The following is a 15,991-nucleotide window of genomic DNA, read 5'->3' as shown; positions in this document are numbered from 1 at the left end:
CTGCTTTTTTTTTTTATATATATATATATATATATATATATATATTGCAGTTGCCTGCCCGTGTGTGAGAGGCTGCAGGCTCAGTCACAGACAGTACTGTGTGCACACCATTCATACAGGGTGTGACAGAAAATACCTCGCAGATAAAAAAAATTATATTTAATCTTTTTCTGTGATATAATCACATTTGCAAGCCCGTGTCAGGCCCACACAGACTGTATTGTGGCCACTGGCTAGGCCTCCACTCATACCGTTACAGGGTGTCACTCACTCACAAATACCTTGCAGATAAAAAAAAATTATATTTAAACTGATGAGAAGAGAGTACTACAGAAAATACCACTCATATCGGGTGTGAGAGTAAATTGCACGGCGCAGACGCAGTGACCGTGGCGTGGATTCAAACAAAGGGGAGGGAGCCAGCGTTTTTTTAACCATCTCCCCGTTCAAAAAATCTATTTAATAAATGGACCCCAGATTGGGGACGTAACAGGGATTAAACTGATGAGAAGAGAGAACTACAGAAAATACCACTCATATCGGGTGTGACAGTAAATTGCACGGCCAGACGCAGTGACCGTGGCGTGGATTCAAACAAAGGGGAGGGAGCCAGCGTTTTTTTAACCATCTCCCCGTTCGAAAAATCAATTTAATAAATGGATCCCAGATTGGGGACCATACAGGGATTAAACTGATGAGAATAGTACTACAGAAAATACCACTCACGGGTGTGAGAGTAAGGCTACTTTCACACTAGCGTTCGGGGCTCCGCTTGTGAGTTCCGTTTGAGGGCTCTCACAAGCAGCCCCGAATGGATCCGTCCAGCCCTAATGCATTCTGAGTGGATGCGGATCCGCTCAGAATGCATCAGTTTGGCACCGTTTGTCCTCCGCTCCGCTCAGCAGGCGGACCCCTGAACGCAGCTTGCAGCGTTCGGGTGTCTGCCTGGCCGTGCGGAGGCAAACGGATCCGTCCAGACTTACAATGTAAGTCAATGAGGACGGATCCGTTTGAAGTTGACACAATATGGCTCAATTTTCAAACGGATCCGTCCCCCATTGACTTTCAATGTAAAGTCAAAACGGATCCGTTTGCATTATCATGGTAATGCAAACGGATCCGTTCTGAACGGATCTAAGCGTTTGCATTATAGGTGCGGATCCGTCTGTGCAGATACCAGACGGATCCGCACCAAACGCAGGTGTGAAAGTAGCCTAAATTGCACGGAGCAGACGCAGTGACCGTGGCGTGGATTCAAACAAAGGGGAGGGAGCCAGCGTTTTTTTAACCATCTCCCTGTTCGAAAAATCAATTCAATTCACCTTTCGGGGACCCTTGGTGTTGTACGTGGCTGGGTGGAGGAAGAAACCTTCAATGATATCGACGGGACATGGCTAGCTTGGTATCCAACCTTGTGCAAATGGGAAGTTTGCGGTTGGGCAAATGGACCATTTGCGGTTGTTTGCGGTGCATTAAAAGTGGAGTTTGGTCTGTCAATGTCTGTGAAGCGGGCGTAACCCTTACACTACCTGATCGATACAACATCATACCTGATTGTATACACACACTGGATGTTTTAAACCAAGTTGTTCAAAAAAAAAAATAGATTTTTAGGTGATTTATGCCCTTTATGTATTAAAATCCAACTCTGCATCAACTATGTAATTTTCCATGGGAGTTTTGCCATGGATCCCCCTCCGGCATGCCACAGTCCAGGTGTTAGTCCCCTTGAAACAACTTTTCCATCACTACTGTGGCTAGAAAGAGTCCCTGTGGGTTTTAAAATTTGCCTGCCTATTGAAGTCTATGGCGGTTCGCGAACATTTGCAGAAAACCGCGGTCGCTGTTCGCGAACGGAAAATTTTATGTTCGTGACATCTCTAGTCCTAGGCATGAATGTCCTGAATGTCCTACTGCTTCTTTTGCTTCTAAGAAGGTAATCCAACAAACCATCCGTGTACTGAGTGCACAACAGAAATTCGCCAATGAAAGAGGAGAAATTAGCTGTCCGCATCCGAGACAATTAACCAGTGATTCTCAAGCCCAACACCGAAACTCTCCTATGGTGCCGAGCTGTAGTTGGAATTCAAGGTCAAGACTACCAAGCCTTGGTGGAACCAGTTGTTTTGGAAGACTATCCTTTAGTCAGAGCTGCAAGAAGCCTGGTAACCGTCACGGAAGGTAAAGTGCCTATTTGTCTCCTCAATTTGAGGGATCACAGTGTAACATTAACCAAGTACCGTCCCATTGCACAGCTGATCCAAATCACCTTTCAAGACGTCATCAGCGTGACTACAGATCTCAAGAAAAAACACCCACAGGGCCAAAACTTAAACACCCCCTGGTGGAAAGAACTTCATGTGGGAGATGCTTCCACACCAGAACACCAAGTAGAAGGAGTATTGCAGGTCATGAAGGAACATCACCGTGCCTTCAGCAAACATTCTACAGACTATGGAGAAGTAGACATCATAAAACACTCCATCCCTACAGGTTCACACCCACCGATCAAGGAAAGGTATCGGCCTATACCACCTACTATGTACCAATCAGTCAAACAAATGATTCAAGAAATGAAAGACTCAAATATCATCAAAGACAGCCATAGCCCATGGGCTGCACCATTAGTCCTAGTCCGGAAAAAGACGGCAATATCAGATTCTTTGTGGACTACAGAAAAATGTACCAAATTACCCACAAAGATGCTTATTGCCTTTGCCACGCATAGAGGAATCCTTGACAGCTTTAGGATCTTCAGCCTACTTCTCTACTCTTGATTTAACCAGTGGATACTGGCAAGTACCAATGGCACCAGAAGATCGTGAGAAGACTGCATTCACCACCCCTATGGGCCTATTTGAATTCAACTGCATGCCCTTTGGACTTTGCAATGCGCCTGGAACTTTTCAGAGACTCATGGAGCGTTGTCTGGGCCACAAAAATTTTGAAACCGTCCTGCTGTACTTAGATAACGTCATCATCTACTCCAAGTCTTATGAAGACCATTTGAAACATCTGGCTGAAGTTTTTCAAGTTCTCATTAAGCATGGACTAAAAGTCAAACCATCCAAGTGTCATCTACTGAAGCCAGAAGTTAAATACTTAGGGCATATAGTCAGCTCTGAAGGTGTTAAACCGGATCCAGAGAAGATAGCCGCAGTCCGTAATTGGCCTACTCCCACTACGGTGAAGGAGGTAAGAAGTTTCCTTAGCTTCACAGGATATTACAGACGTTTCATTCCTCAGTTTGCCCAAATTGCAGAGCCAATATTAGAACTTTTGAGAGGGCATCCTAAAAGATACCAGAAGACTCCCATACCAGTGGAATGGAACACTGAAAGAGAAATTGCCTTTCAGCTCCTGAAGAAGAAATTAACCGAACCTCCAATCTTAGGTTACCCGGATTATCAACAGTCATTTCATCTTTATACAGATGCAAGTAAGACAGGCATGGGAGCTGTTTTGTCACAAGTACAAGAAGGTAAAGAGTCATTTCCTACGCTAGTAGATCTCTTAGAGGTAGTGAAAAGAACGACCAAAACTACAGTTCATTCAAGTTGGAATTCCTCGCACTCGTGTGGGCTGTCACAGAAAAATTTTAAGAATACCTTGCCGCAACACCCTTCGTGGCCTTCACTGATAACAATCCACCAGCACATCTTAACACCGCCAAGTTAGGAGCGTTGGAACAAAGATGGGCCTCACGCCTTGCTAACTATAATTTTACTGAAAAGTACAGAACAGGAAAAGCAAATGAAAATGCGGATGCCTTATCCCATCTGCCAATCAACGAAGACCCCACTTCACAAGAAGATATTTGGGAAGAGGTGGAAATGCCATCCTTCTACCACAACTTTGCCCATCAAGACATCATCTCTGTTAAAGGGAAAAAGGTTTTCAACTCTCAACAGCAAGTGGATCCAAAATCTCATGTAGACAACCAAAGATGTATCAAATTACAGAATGAAAGCAGAGTGTTAGGAGAATTGCAAGATTTCTTCACCAGTGGAAGACCCCAGAAAGAATTTGCAGAAAGAATGCAGACTTTAAGTTGTCCAAATTATGGAGACATAGAAAACTCGTTCTACAAAAAAATTACAATTTTTACATGGGATCGTCTTTATCAAATTCTAATACCACGTCGTGATGCAAGGATCATTTTGGAGATGTATCATGACCAATCAGGACACTTTGGCGTGCAGAAAACAGAAGCCACCATCCGTAGAAGATTTTATTGGATCGGAATGAGAGGAGATATTGAGAAATGGTGTCGAGAATGTTCCACCTGTGCTGTTGGAAAAGGTGAGAAACACGACCAAAGAGCTCCCTTGCATTCCATAGTGAGCAGAACACCATTAGAAATACAGTAGTCGTAATTGATCATGTGAAATTGGAACCAAGTAGCTCAGGTTATACCTTTGCTATGACCATCATCGACCACTACACAAAATTTGTTGTAGCTGTGCCTGTAAAAGACTTGACCGCAAGAACAACTGGAGATGCTTTCTGGAAACATTTCTTGTTACCATATGGATGTCCAGAGAGAATCCTCACAGATCAAGGATCTGCCTTCGAATCACAACTCTTTAAGGAACTATGTACTTTTTACAATTGTCAGAAAATCAGAACCACAGCATATCATCCCCAAGGGAATGGACTTTGTGAAAAGATGAACCAAACCCTAATTGAAAGGTTAAGAGCAGTCCCGCCTGCTACAAGAAATGATTGGCCTACTTTATTGCCTCAGCTGATGTATACCTACAACAACACTATCCATTGCTCTACTATACACCCTACTACCTTATGTTTGGCCGTCAAGGTACCTTACCTGCTGACCACACTTTGGGCGTACAAGTGCCTGATGCAATCAACCCCTACCAAAGACTGATTGGGAGGCTGAACACCTAAGGCGTTTGATTGACGCTCAAGAGATTGTTCAACAACGCATGGGACATGCCCTAGAAAAACAACAGAAGGACTACAACCAATCTGCCAAGGCAGAACCACTCAAAATTGGTGATCGTGTCTGGTTAAAAAATAACCATAGAACCAGCAAACTTGATAGCAAATGGGAGAGAGAACTTTATACCATTTCTGCCATTTTAAAATCAGAAACTGACACATATGAGATTACCCAAGAGGATAAATCCCGTGTAGTACACAGAAATGGCCTAAAATTGTGCCTTAAATAGGACACCTCAGTAGAAACTTCTCAAGAAGAAGCTGTTCCAGAGGAAATTCAACCCATTGAGCCAGAACTGGAAAAATCAACTGAGCCAGAGGGAAAAACATTGCTAGCTTCTGATCCTTTGCAATGGTTCTTTTTTAAATCAGATAAATTTTATTTGACATTTTTTGGAAAATCACAAAAATACCAAAGAAAGAAAATAGCCTGCACAATATACATACAACATTCGATAACAAAAGGATCATATCATTACATGATCAGCCAAATAATTACTTCCATGGGTATGAAATATGTCAGCAGGCATATCATAAAATACACATAAGATCAAGTAATCAAGTTACACAGTTTACCATGTACAAACTACATTTCAATCCATTACAATGAAATGAACATAGAGCCAACCCTCCCTACCCAACTAAAACCCACTCCCCCCCCCCCCTTTACCCGAGCGATGGAACGGACCAGAACTCCAACATCGGTTATCTTATTAGTATATCCCAAGCATAGCCATTAGTGTACCTCTCCTATCTGTTTAACATTCCTCTTTACACCCATCCTACGTAGTACTGAGCACTTTCTCACATCATACCTCCAAAGCTAATTAAGCTAAAGCACATAAAAACAGGGACAGTGTCTCTACCTCCCCATAATCCAACTAAGAAGAGAGGCTAATCCGGGCACTGTATCCTAAATTTCTCCCAATTATCCCATATTTTGTTGAACTTCATTACACATTGTCTTTTAACATATACACCTTTTTCTAAGCGTATTATATCTGACATCCTACTGAGGAATTCTCCCCTGGATGGTGGTTGAGGTCTTAGCCAGAATCTGGCTATTAGTTTCCTAGCCTGGAATAGCAGACGCTGTACTCCCTGACGGTGATGGCTATTTTTTACGTCTAAGATTCCTACTATACATGTTCTCGGACCAGGCGGATTTGTGATATTAAATGCACCTCTTATTAAGGCCAGAACCGAGGACCAGAAATTCCGGAGCTCCGCACACTCCCAGAACATGTGCAACAAGGAAGCAGGGCTCACGCCACATCTAGGACAATCCGCATCCTCCTGAACACCTATCCGGCATAAAAACTCTGGCGTCTGTGCAATAAAAAGAACTGGGACATGCGCTGCCCCTCACAAACTGACAGTTGCGGGGTGAGTGCTAGGATCGATTTCCACTGCTCTTCTGAAATCGGCCCAACCTCGCTTTCCCATTTAGATTTAACTGCTAAAACCCCTTGTTTCATTGACTTCACATATAAGTTCCTGTAGGTAGAAGATATGAGGCCGCTCGAGGAACTAGTAGTAAGAAGTTGCTGAAACAACGGAACCATAGTGCATTTCAATGATACAGATTTAGCCTGTGTCTGAAAGGCATGCCGTAATTGCAGAAATTGATAGAAGGCCGTGCGTGGGAGACCGAATTCAGTTCTCAACTGCTCAAAGGACTTAAAGACATCGGCACTCTGTAGTTGACGTAAATACCTCACTCCTTTGCGCTCCCAGGGTGAAAAGCCATCCAATTGGAAAAGTTCTGGAAGATGCGGATTCCTCCAGATAGGTGTCACGACTGTGACTGATCCAGACAGGTCTGGGAGGAGAAGGTCGCAGCGACTTGCTACTCGTGATAGCTTCTGAGTTTGCTCCGTGGTTCAGGGTATGTCATCCGGGTTTTGCCTTGTGAACCTTTTTGTCCTGACTGGGAGTTTGTAGGCATCCTTCTCAGGTGAGTCCTGTCTGCCACTCCCAGATACTATATTAGTTTCAGTTTCACTTGCAGTCATTGCCAGATATAGTCCTTACTTCCAGTGCTATTCTGACCTTTGAAGGAGATCGTTTGACGGTGTTGCTTTGGAGCTCTTGTCCGGCGTGGACTGTCGTGTTTGGGATCGCCTTCTCTGCTCGTGACTGGTTAAGTCTATCTCTGCTGTTGTTTGTTTGTTGCTGTCTTCCCCTGTTCTCCTAGACGTGAGTGATGGTGACTAGTGCTCCCATCGGCCTTTCCCCAGTCTAGTCTTGTTAGGGTGACTGAGGGTTTAGGCATCCTGCTCGCCGCACGGGTTCACACCCCGTCTAGGGTATCAGGGCAGACAGGTGCCAGCTTAGGGTTAGTCTGGGGTGGCCATTCTATTTCCCATCCGTAGATAAGGGTCCCCCTTCCCCTCCGTCTGGTGCGACACGACTGCTGCTGGGATAGCTACCGTGACAATAGGGGAGATCTGCGTAAACCCTTTCACTGATAACAGCGCCCGACATTTCTGCCAAACTTTGTATATCATGGAAAGTGTGGGATGTCCCGACAGCTTACCAACAATTCCACTATTTTCCAACAAGACCACCGAAGAATCGTGACCAATAATGTGTGCCACCAATCTGGCTGAGGCAAAGTCTCCAGGAGTCCGCCACCATCCCCTCAACTGTTGCAACTGTGCCGAAATGTAATAAAGCCATGTATTCGGTACTGCTAGCCCTCCCTCCTCTTTCCCTCTCTGCAGAGTGTCTAGTCTAATCCGTGCTTTTTTATGGCGCCAAATCAGATCTCTAAATAACCTATTCATTTTTATGAATATCCTGCGAGGAATCCATACCGGGAAGTTATGTAACAGATACATGAGCTTAGGCATGAGAATCATTTTAAGAAGGTTACTCCTCCCAATTTCAGATAGCGGCAACTTACACCACGCCTTAATTTTATCCAGCATTGTGATTAAGAGCGGCTCTATGTTGAGTTTAATATAACTGTTAGGATTCGCTGTAACTATTATCCCCAGATACTTGACCTGATGCGCAGTTTGCAATAGACAGGATTTGGGGACGAGAGTCACAGCAGAATCATCTAGCGATAAGAGAATGGACTTGTCCCAGTTGATACGTAGCCCAGACCTATCACCAAATTCCTGTATAAGTTCCACATTACCTTGGTAAATTAACATGTCATCAGCGTAAAGGGACACTCTCTCCTCCCAAGACCCACAGGGAAACCCTACAATCTTATCAGATGAGCGCAACAAGCAGGCTAGTGGCTCAATTGCAATAACAAACAACAGGGGGGAAAGTGGGCATCCCTGACGGGTCCCTCTTCCCAATCTGAATGACTCCGACGTTCCTCCATTCGCCCGTATCCTAGCCGAGGGGCCGTTGTATAACAACTGAACCCAGGAGATAAAGGTCCTCCCAAATCCCATGACCCGCAACACCTCCCAAAGATAGCTCCATTCAACACTATCAAAGGCTTTAGCCGCGTCCAATGAAAGAATGGCCCGACCTCCGACAGATTCAACTCTTCTCTGAGTATTAAGAAAAAGGCGTCTAAGATTCACCGAAGTAGATTTGTTAGGCATGAAACCCGCCTGATCACTATGAATAATAGTGGAAATGACGGACTGTAGACGATTCACTAAAACTTTCGCCAGAATCTTAATATCAGAGGTCAGCAGTGAAATTGGTCTGTACGAGTCAGGGGATCTGGGATCCTTACCAGGTTTGGGCAGGACCAATACAATAGCCTCTTTCATAGAAGCAGGAAGGTTTCCTGATTGAAGGGAATCATTAAAAACTGACAGTAATTGGGGCATAAGGACATTACTATACTTTTTAAAAAATTCCATCGGTAGTCCATTAATACCTGGGGCTTTCTCATTGGGAAATGACTGTAGGGCTAATTCCAACTCCTTGAGTGTTAAAGGACCTTCCAACCATGCTACACTTGTCGCTGATAGTCTCGGGATCTCAATCTCTGTAAGATACTTAGCAATATTGGTGGAATCCACCTTTAATTTAGTCCTATACAGGGATTCATAATAGTTGTGGAAAACTGACAGGATCTCCTCATCAGATGTGGCAAGAGAACCATCCATCCTCTGGATCGACAATATTTTTGACGGTCACTCCTGGGCTCTAATTACTCTTGCCAGTAGCTTACCTGACTTTCCCCCGCCTCAAAATACTTTTGTTTTACAAAAGTCCATGCCATTCTCCCCATCTACCAGCTGCAACCAAAACGGATTAAGTTTCCATGTCCCGATCCCAGGGAGAGACGCCTAGTGCCCAGATGTAATTCTATAAAAAGCGGGGAGTGGTCGGAGAGGCTTCTAGGTAAATATTTGATTTCCGCCACTAGCGACAGCACCTCAGGCGAACCTATCGCTAAATCAATCCGTGACAGCGAATGGTGAGAACTAGAGAAACAAGAGAACTGATGCACATTAGGGTTCCTCATCCGCCAGATGTCATGTAAGTCCAGTTCCAGCAATACACTGGCAAAATTAGAATCCCTACTAGCTCCCGACATCCCTCCCCTATCCAGTGTTACAGAAGGGCAAGTATTGAAATCTCCTACTATCAATATAGGACATTGGGGTAAATCCTCAACATATCTCATAATTTTTTTTATTATCTCACTGTTGTAGGGAGGGGGAATGTACACTGCTACTAATACACTGCTCAAAAAAATAAAGGGAACACTTAAACAACACAATGTAACTCCAAGTCAATCACACTTCTGTGAAATCAAACTGTCCACTTAGGAAGCAACACTGAGTGACAATCAATTTCACATGCTGTTGTGCAAATGGGATAGACAAGATGTGGAAATTATAGGCAATTAGCAATACACCCCTAATAAAGGAGTAGTTCAGCAGGTGGTGAGAACAGACCACTTCTCAGTTCCTATGCTTCCTGGCTGATGTTTTGGTCACTTTTGAATGCTGGCGGTGCTTTCACTCTAGTGGTAGCATGAGACGGAGTCTACAACCCACACAAGTGGCTCAGGTAGTGCAGCTTATCCAGGATGGCACATCAATGCGAGCTGTGGCAAGAAGGTTTGCTGTGTCTGTCAGCGTAGTGTCCAGAGCATGGAGGCGCTACCAGGAGACAGGCCAGTACATCAGGAGACGTGGAGGAGGCCATAGGAGGGCAACAACCCAGCAGCAGGGCCGCTACCTCCGCCTTTGTGCAAGGAGGAACAGGAGGAGCACTGCTAGAGCCCTGCAAAATGACCTCCAGCAGGCCACAAATGTGCATGTGTCTGCTCAAACGGTCAGAAACAGACTCCATGAGAGTGATATGAGGGCCCGACGTCCACAGGTGGGGGTTGTGCTTACAGCCCAACACCGTGCAGGACGTTTGGCATTTGCCAGAGAACACCAAGATTGGCAAATTCGCCACTGGCGCCCTGTGCTCTTCACAGATGAAAGCAGGTTCACACTGAGCACATGTGACAGACGTGACAGAGAACGTTCTGCTGCCTGCAACATCCTCCAGCATGACCGGTTTGGCATTGGGTCAGTAATAGTGTGGGGTGGCATTTCTTTGGAGGGCCGCACAGCCCTCCATGTGCTCGCCAGAGGTAGCCTGACTGCCATTAGGTACCGAGATGAGATCCTCAGACCCCTTGTGAGACCATATGCTAGTGCGGTTGGCCCTGGGTTCCTCCTAATGCAAGACAATGCTAGACCTCATGTGGCTGGAGTGTGTCAGCAGTTCCTGCAAGACGAAGGTATTGATGCTATGGACTGGCCCGCCCGTTCCCCAGACCTGAATCCAATTGAGCACATCTGGGACATCATGTCTCGCTCTATCCACCAACGTCACGTTGCACCACAGACTGTCCAGGAGTTGGCAGATGCTTTAGTCCAGGTCTGGGAGGAGATCCCTCAGGAGACCATCCGCCACCTCATCAGGAGCATGCACAGGCATTGTAGGGAGGTCATACAGGCACGTGGAGGCCACACACACTACTGAGCCTCATTTTGACTTGTTTTAAGGACATTACATCAAAGTTGGATCAGCCTGTAGTGTGTTTTTCCACTTTAATTTTGAGTGTGACTCCAAATCCAGACCTCCATGGGTTAAAAATTTGATTTCCATTTTTTTATTTTTGTGTGATTTTGGTGTCAGCACATTCAACTATGTAAAGAAAAAAGTATTTCAGAAGAATATTTAATTAATTCAGATCTAGGATGTGTTATTTTTGTGTTCCCTTTATTTTTTTGAGCAGTGTATAAAAGGACCAATGATAACAGGTACAATGGAGACAAATATACCGACCATTATCATCTATGTGAGACGAGTGACATACAAATGGCAGAGATCTATGTACTAGAACACTTACACCCCTAGAATGTGAAGAGAACATGGAGTGAAATGCGTGGCCAACCCACGGTCTTTGTAGGACCGAAGTAGTGTTAGTAGATAAATGAGTCTCTGATAGACAAAATATAGCAGGATGGAAGTGTTTCAGTGCCATAAACATCGCAGTACGTTTAGTCGGATCACCTAGACCCCTAACATTCCACCCTATTATCTTAAGACTATTCGCCATGATACCACATTGTATAGTTGATATCCACGTACACCTCAGCTAATCCACACGTCGTCATTATATTCCTTATATACCGCAGAAGTATTTGGACCCCGTTCCATCGCTCAACCCACCCATTCCCAACCCCAAAAAACAATCCCGCAACAAACCAGCTAGCGGCAAGGATAGGATTCCTACCTAAAAAACCCCAACCAACAGGGCGAAAGAATTTCCCTACGGTCGGCCATATAGATGGCGGAATTATAACCACAGAAAAACCTGTGGAAGAATACAAACAGAAATCGAGTTACCTACGCTGACCTGCCCACATGTACACGGATCTGCAGCGTATTAAGTATACTTAAAGCGCACCAACATATTCAAACATTTTCAGGTGACACCCGCAACTCGTCACCAAATTAACATAAGGGTCCATGGACCCTGCATATGAAACATCAGATATTATAAACATACGGTCATAGAAACAATAGACAGTAGTGAGATACGACCAATACGCAAAGCAATAATATGCATTACATATCAAACATGTCCCTTAGTATAGCTGTCAAATCTCACGTGCTCCAGCTCTAAGATAGACAGGACACTCATCCCACAGACGCCGAATTCTTCAACAAAGGCTCATTGGCGTCAATCCACTGCGCCGCCTCCAGGGGAGTGTCAAAAAAGCAAACTACTCCACGTGCCACTACACGGAGCTTGGCAGGATACAACATGGAGTACAGGATTTGTAGATTCCGAAGGCGCCTTTTCACATCCAGGAACTTGACTCTCTTCCGTTGGACCTCTGCTGAGAAGTCTGGATAAATCGCAACTTAACTTCCATTGATCAGTAGCTCCGGATGATCCCTTGCTTTCTTAAGTATGTTGTCCCTGTCCCTGAAGTGTAGCAGCTTCATTAACACTGGACGGGGTGGGGCCCCTGGTGGCGGAGCGCGGAACGGCACTCTGTGCGCCCTTTCAATAGCAAACATTCTGGATAGCAAGTCCTTGCCAAATTTAATTGTAATCCAATCTTCAAAAAAGGATACTGGATCAGGACCTTCAGGTTTCTCGGGGACCCCCACCAACCGAATGTTATTCCTCGTTGAACGATTCTCCAGATCGTCTGTTTTTGACATCAGCAGGGTTACATTGTGAATAACTCTGCCCAGATCTCTTTTAACAAGGGGCAATTGATCCTCCACTGTACTCACTCTGGCTTCAACCTCAGTCATCCTGTCCGTGACTTTCTTAAGGTCTTGACGTAGAAAGGATACACTTTCTTGCAGGCTTCCCATATTGGTAGTGAGAAGAGCAAGCGCACTGTTACTTTGCTGGACTGCCTTAAAGATATCTGTAGAAGTAGGCTCACCAGTATTCACATCAAGCTGATCATGCTGTGTGTGCTGAGCACACAGGGATGCAGGGCCACTAGATGGAGCTAAAAGGACAGAAGCTGAGGCTCCAGCCATCTCCCCTGCTTGTGAGTGTTCATATTCAGGCCCCCATGTCGGTGAGGCTGAGGATTTCTTCCTCACAGCTGACACCTCCGATGCAGCCTGGGATGAAGCAGGCAGTTTAGATGGAGGTAAGTTCGCAGCTGAACGGGCATATTTACCCAGGCGGGCCGGCAAGTCTGCGGCCCGCACCTCCAATGCGGCGCCATCTTGCTTGATCGGCGTGGACATGCCGGCCTCCCTTAACTCTCTTTCCTTTTTGCCAGTGTGAGTCATGGTGCTGTAGATCGGGTCCGCACCCTCTCCGATGTCCCCCAATGAAATGTAGAGCGGCGGCGCTTACTGCAGCCTCAGGATTCCGCAGGATGGCAGACGGCAGGTCAGGAGCTCCCCTCAGTCGCGTCCACTCACATGCCCGACCAGGCCATGCCCTTGCAATGATTCTTAACCCCATGGATTAACATTCTAGTGCCTGCTAAAACTAATACCCCAATACTTCAACCAGAAACTGAAGTTATTACAACTCAGGAAACCTCAAGTTCCCCGGAAGCAAGATCTGAAGAGTCACAGCCTCTTCGGAGATCTGAAAGGAGTACCAGAGGACAACCACCAGTCCGTTATGGAGATTTCCTGCTCCAGCAGCCGAGAAGTAGAGATGTCGCGAACATAAAATGTTCCGTTCGTGAACGCAAATTTCCGTAAAATGTTCGCGAATGGTGGGGACTAACACCTGGACTGTGGCATGCCAGAGGGGGATCCATGGCAAAACTCCCATGGAAAATTACGTAGTTGACGCAGAGTCGGGTTTTAATCCATAAAGGGCATAAATCACCTAACATTCCTAAATTGTTTGGAATAACGTGCTTTAAAACATCCAGTGTGTGTATACGATTAGGTATGATGTTGTATCGATCAGGTAGTGTAAGGGTTACGCCAGCTTCACAGTGACAGACCAAACTCTGACAGACCAAACTCCCCTTTTAACACACCGTAACAGGATAAAACTGATAGGAATAGTACACTGTTTGCAAACAACCGCAAACAGTGTACTATTCCTATCAGTTTTATCCTGTTACGTCCCCTATCAGGGGCCGGTGTATGGAATAGATTTTAGGAACCGGGAGATGGAAAAAGATGGTTGGTCGGTCCTCTTACTTCCAATTTGGGGCACTGCACGTGCGCCGTGCAATGTACTGTGTTACACTATATGAGTGGTGTGTTAAGTAGTACTATTTCTATCAGTTTAATCCCTGTTACGTCCCCTATCAGGGGCCGGTGTATGGAATAGATTTTAGGAACCGGGAGATGGAAAAAGATGGTTGGTCGGTCCTCTTACTTTGAAATTTGGGGCACTGCACGTGCGCCGTGCAATGTACTGTGCCACCCTATATGAGTGGTGTGTTAAGTAGTACTATTCTTATCAGTTTAATCCCTGTTACGTCCCCTATCAGGGGAAGTGTATCAAATAGATTTTAGACAACCGCAAAGAGTTGTCAATAGTTGACACACTCATGACATAAATTTTATTCCTCTATGCTCGTGTGCACGTTTGGGAGATTGCAGGCGATGGCGGTTTTTCAAAGCCTATGGTTTTGGTCTGTTCACAATGAAGCAACGACCTTATCATCTGGGGTGTGCCAACATTGCCAACACACTCATAAAGGTGATCGCTTCATTGTGATATGCAAGCCCTTTCACCTCAACAAGGTAACGATCACTAAGGGGAATTGACACATGTATGTGCCTTTTTTCTTGTTTTGTTTTTGCAGCCATAGTGCAGCACCAGAGGCCAGAAAAATTTGGCATGTACACATGCCTGAAAAATCAGGTATTGTTGCATCCGCTGCTACAAAATTGATATTTTCCAGGCAGAAAGTGCACTGAAACATTGCGGCTTGAACCATAGTTGGTGGCGGAGAAGTCACGCAAGTCATCCGGCATGCAGAGATTAAAAACAGCAGCATGTGGACCATTTTTAGCCCAAGGCATCTCATCAGGCCTTTTTTAGTCAAATGCATCCCCCACTGTCAGTCCCTTCGGGATCCATGCCTCATTCATCTTAAAATAAAGATGAGGTAATCTAGACTTTTTTGACCTAGGCGACTTCTCTTCTCAGTCACAATACCTCCTGCTGCGCTGAAGGTCCTTTCTGACAGGACACTTGAAGCGGGGCAGGCCAGAAGTTCTATCGCAAATTGGGATAGCTCAGGCCACAGGTCAAGCCTGCACACCCAGTAGTCAAGGGGTTCATCGCTCCTCAGAGTGTCGATATCTGCAGTAAAGGCGACGTAGTCTGCTACCTGACGGTCGAGTCGTTCTCTGAGGGTGGACCCCGAAGGGCTGTGGCGATGCGTAGGACTTAAAAAGCTCTGCATGTCCTCCATTAACAACACGTCTGTAAAGCGTCCTGTCCTTGCCGGCGTGGTCGTGGTAGGAGGAGGATTACTTCCACCTCTTCCCCTGTTAGATTCCCATTGTGCTGTGACATGACCCTTATACGCTGTGTAAAGCATACTTTTTAACTTGTTTTGGAACTGATGCATCCTTTCCGACTTCCGGTAATTCTGTAACATTTCAGCCACTTTCTGCTTTTACCAGGGGTCTAGTAGCGTGGCCAGCGAGTACAGGTCGTTCTCCTTCAGCCTTTTTATACGAGGGTCCATCAACAGGCATGACAGCATGAAAGACCCCATTTGCACAAGGTTGGATGCCGAGCTACTCATGTCCCGTTTCTCATCCTCACTGATCTCATTGAAGGTCTGTTCTTCCCCCCAGCCACGTACAACACCACGGGTACCAGATAGGTGACAACGAGCACCCTGGGATGCCTGCTGTCGTTGGTCTTCCTTCTCCTCCTCAAAGCCACATTCCTCCTCTGACTCCTCTTCCTCAGATTCCTCTTCCAGCATTGCCACAGGTCAGGCAAGCGATGATAAGGCTGTTTCTGGTGGTGATGGTGACCACAATTCTTCCTCTTCACGCTCATCTACGGCCTGATCCAGCACTCCTCGCAGGGCACGCTCCAGGAAGAAAAAAAATG

The 15,991-nt window shown here is 45.6% G+C and overlaps 1 protein-coding gene across 1 annotated transcript in view; it reads right to left on the bottom strand.

Annotated features, from left to right (window-relative positions):
- Positions 1-15,991, bottom strand: part of TRPM2 (transient receptor potential cation channel subfamily M member 2) — a 1,766,051-nt gene that overhangs the window by 1,027,428 nt on the left and 722,632 nt on the right. The gene's annotated exons all lie outside the window — the stretch shown is intronic.

Source organism: Bufo bufo, chromosome 7, assembly GCF_905171765.1.
Source record: "Bufo bufo chromosome 7, aBufBuf1.1, whole genome shotgun sequence".
NCBI classification, from domain to species: domain Eukaryota; kingdom Metazoa; phylum Chordata; class Amphibia; order Anura; family Bufonidae; genus Bufo; species Bufo bufo.
Note: the sequence above shows the minus strand (reverse complement) of the source record. Positions and strands in the feature narration are given on the sequence as shown.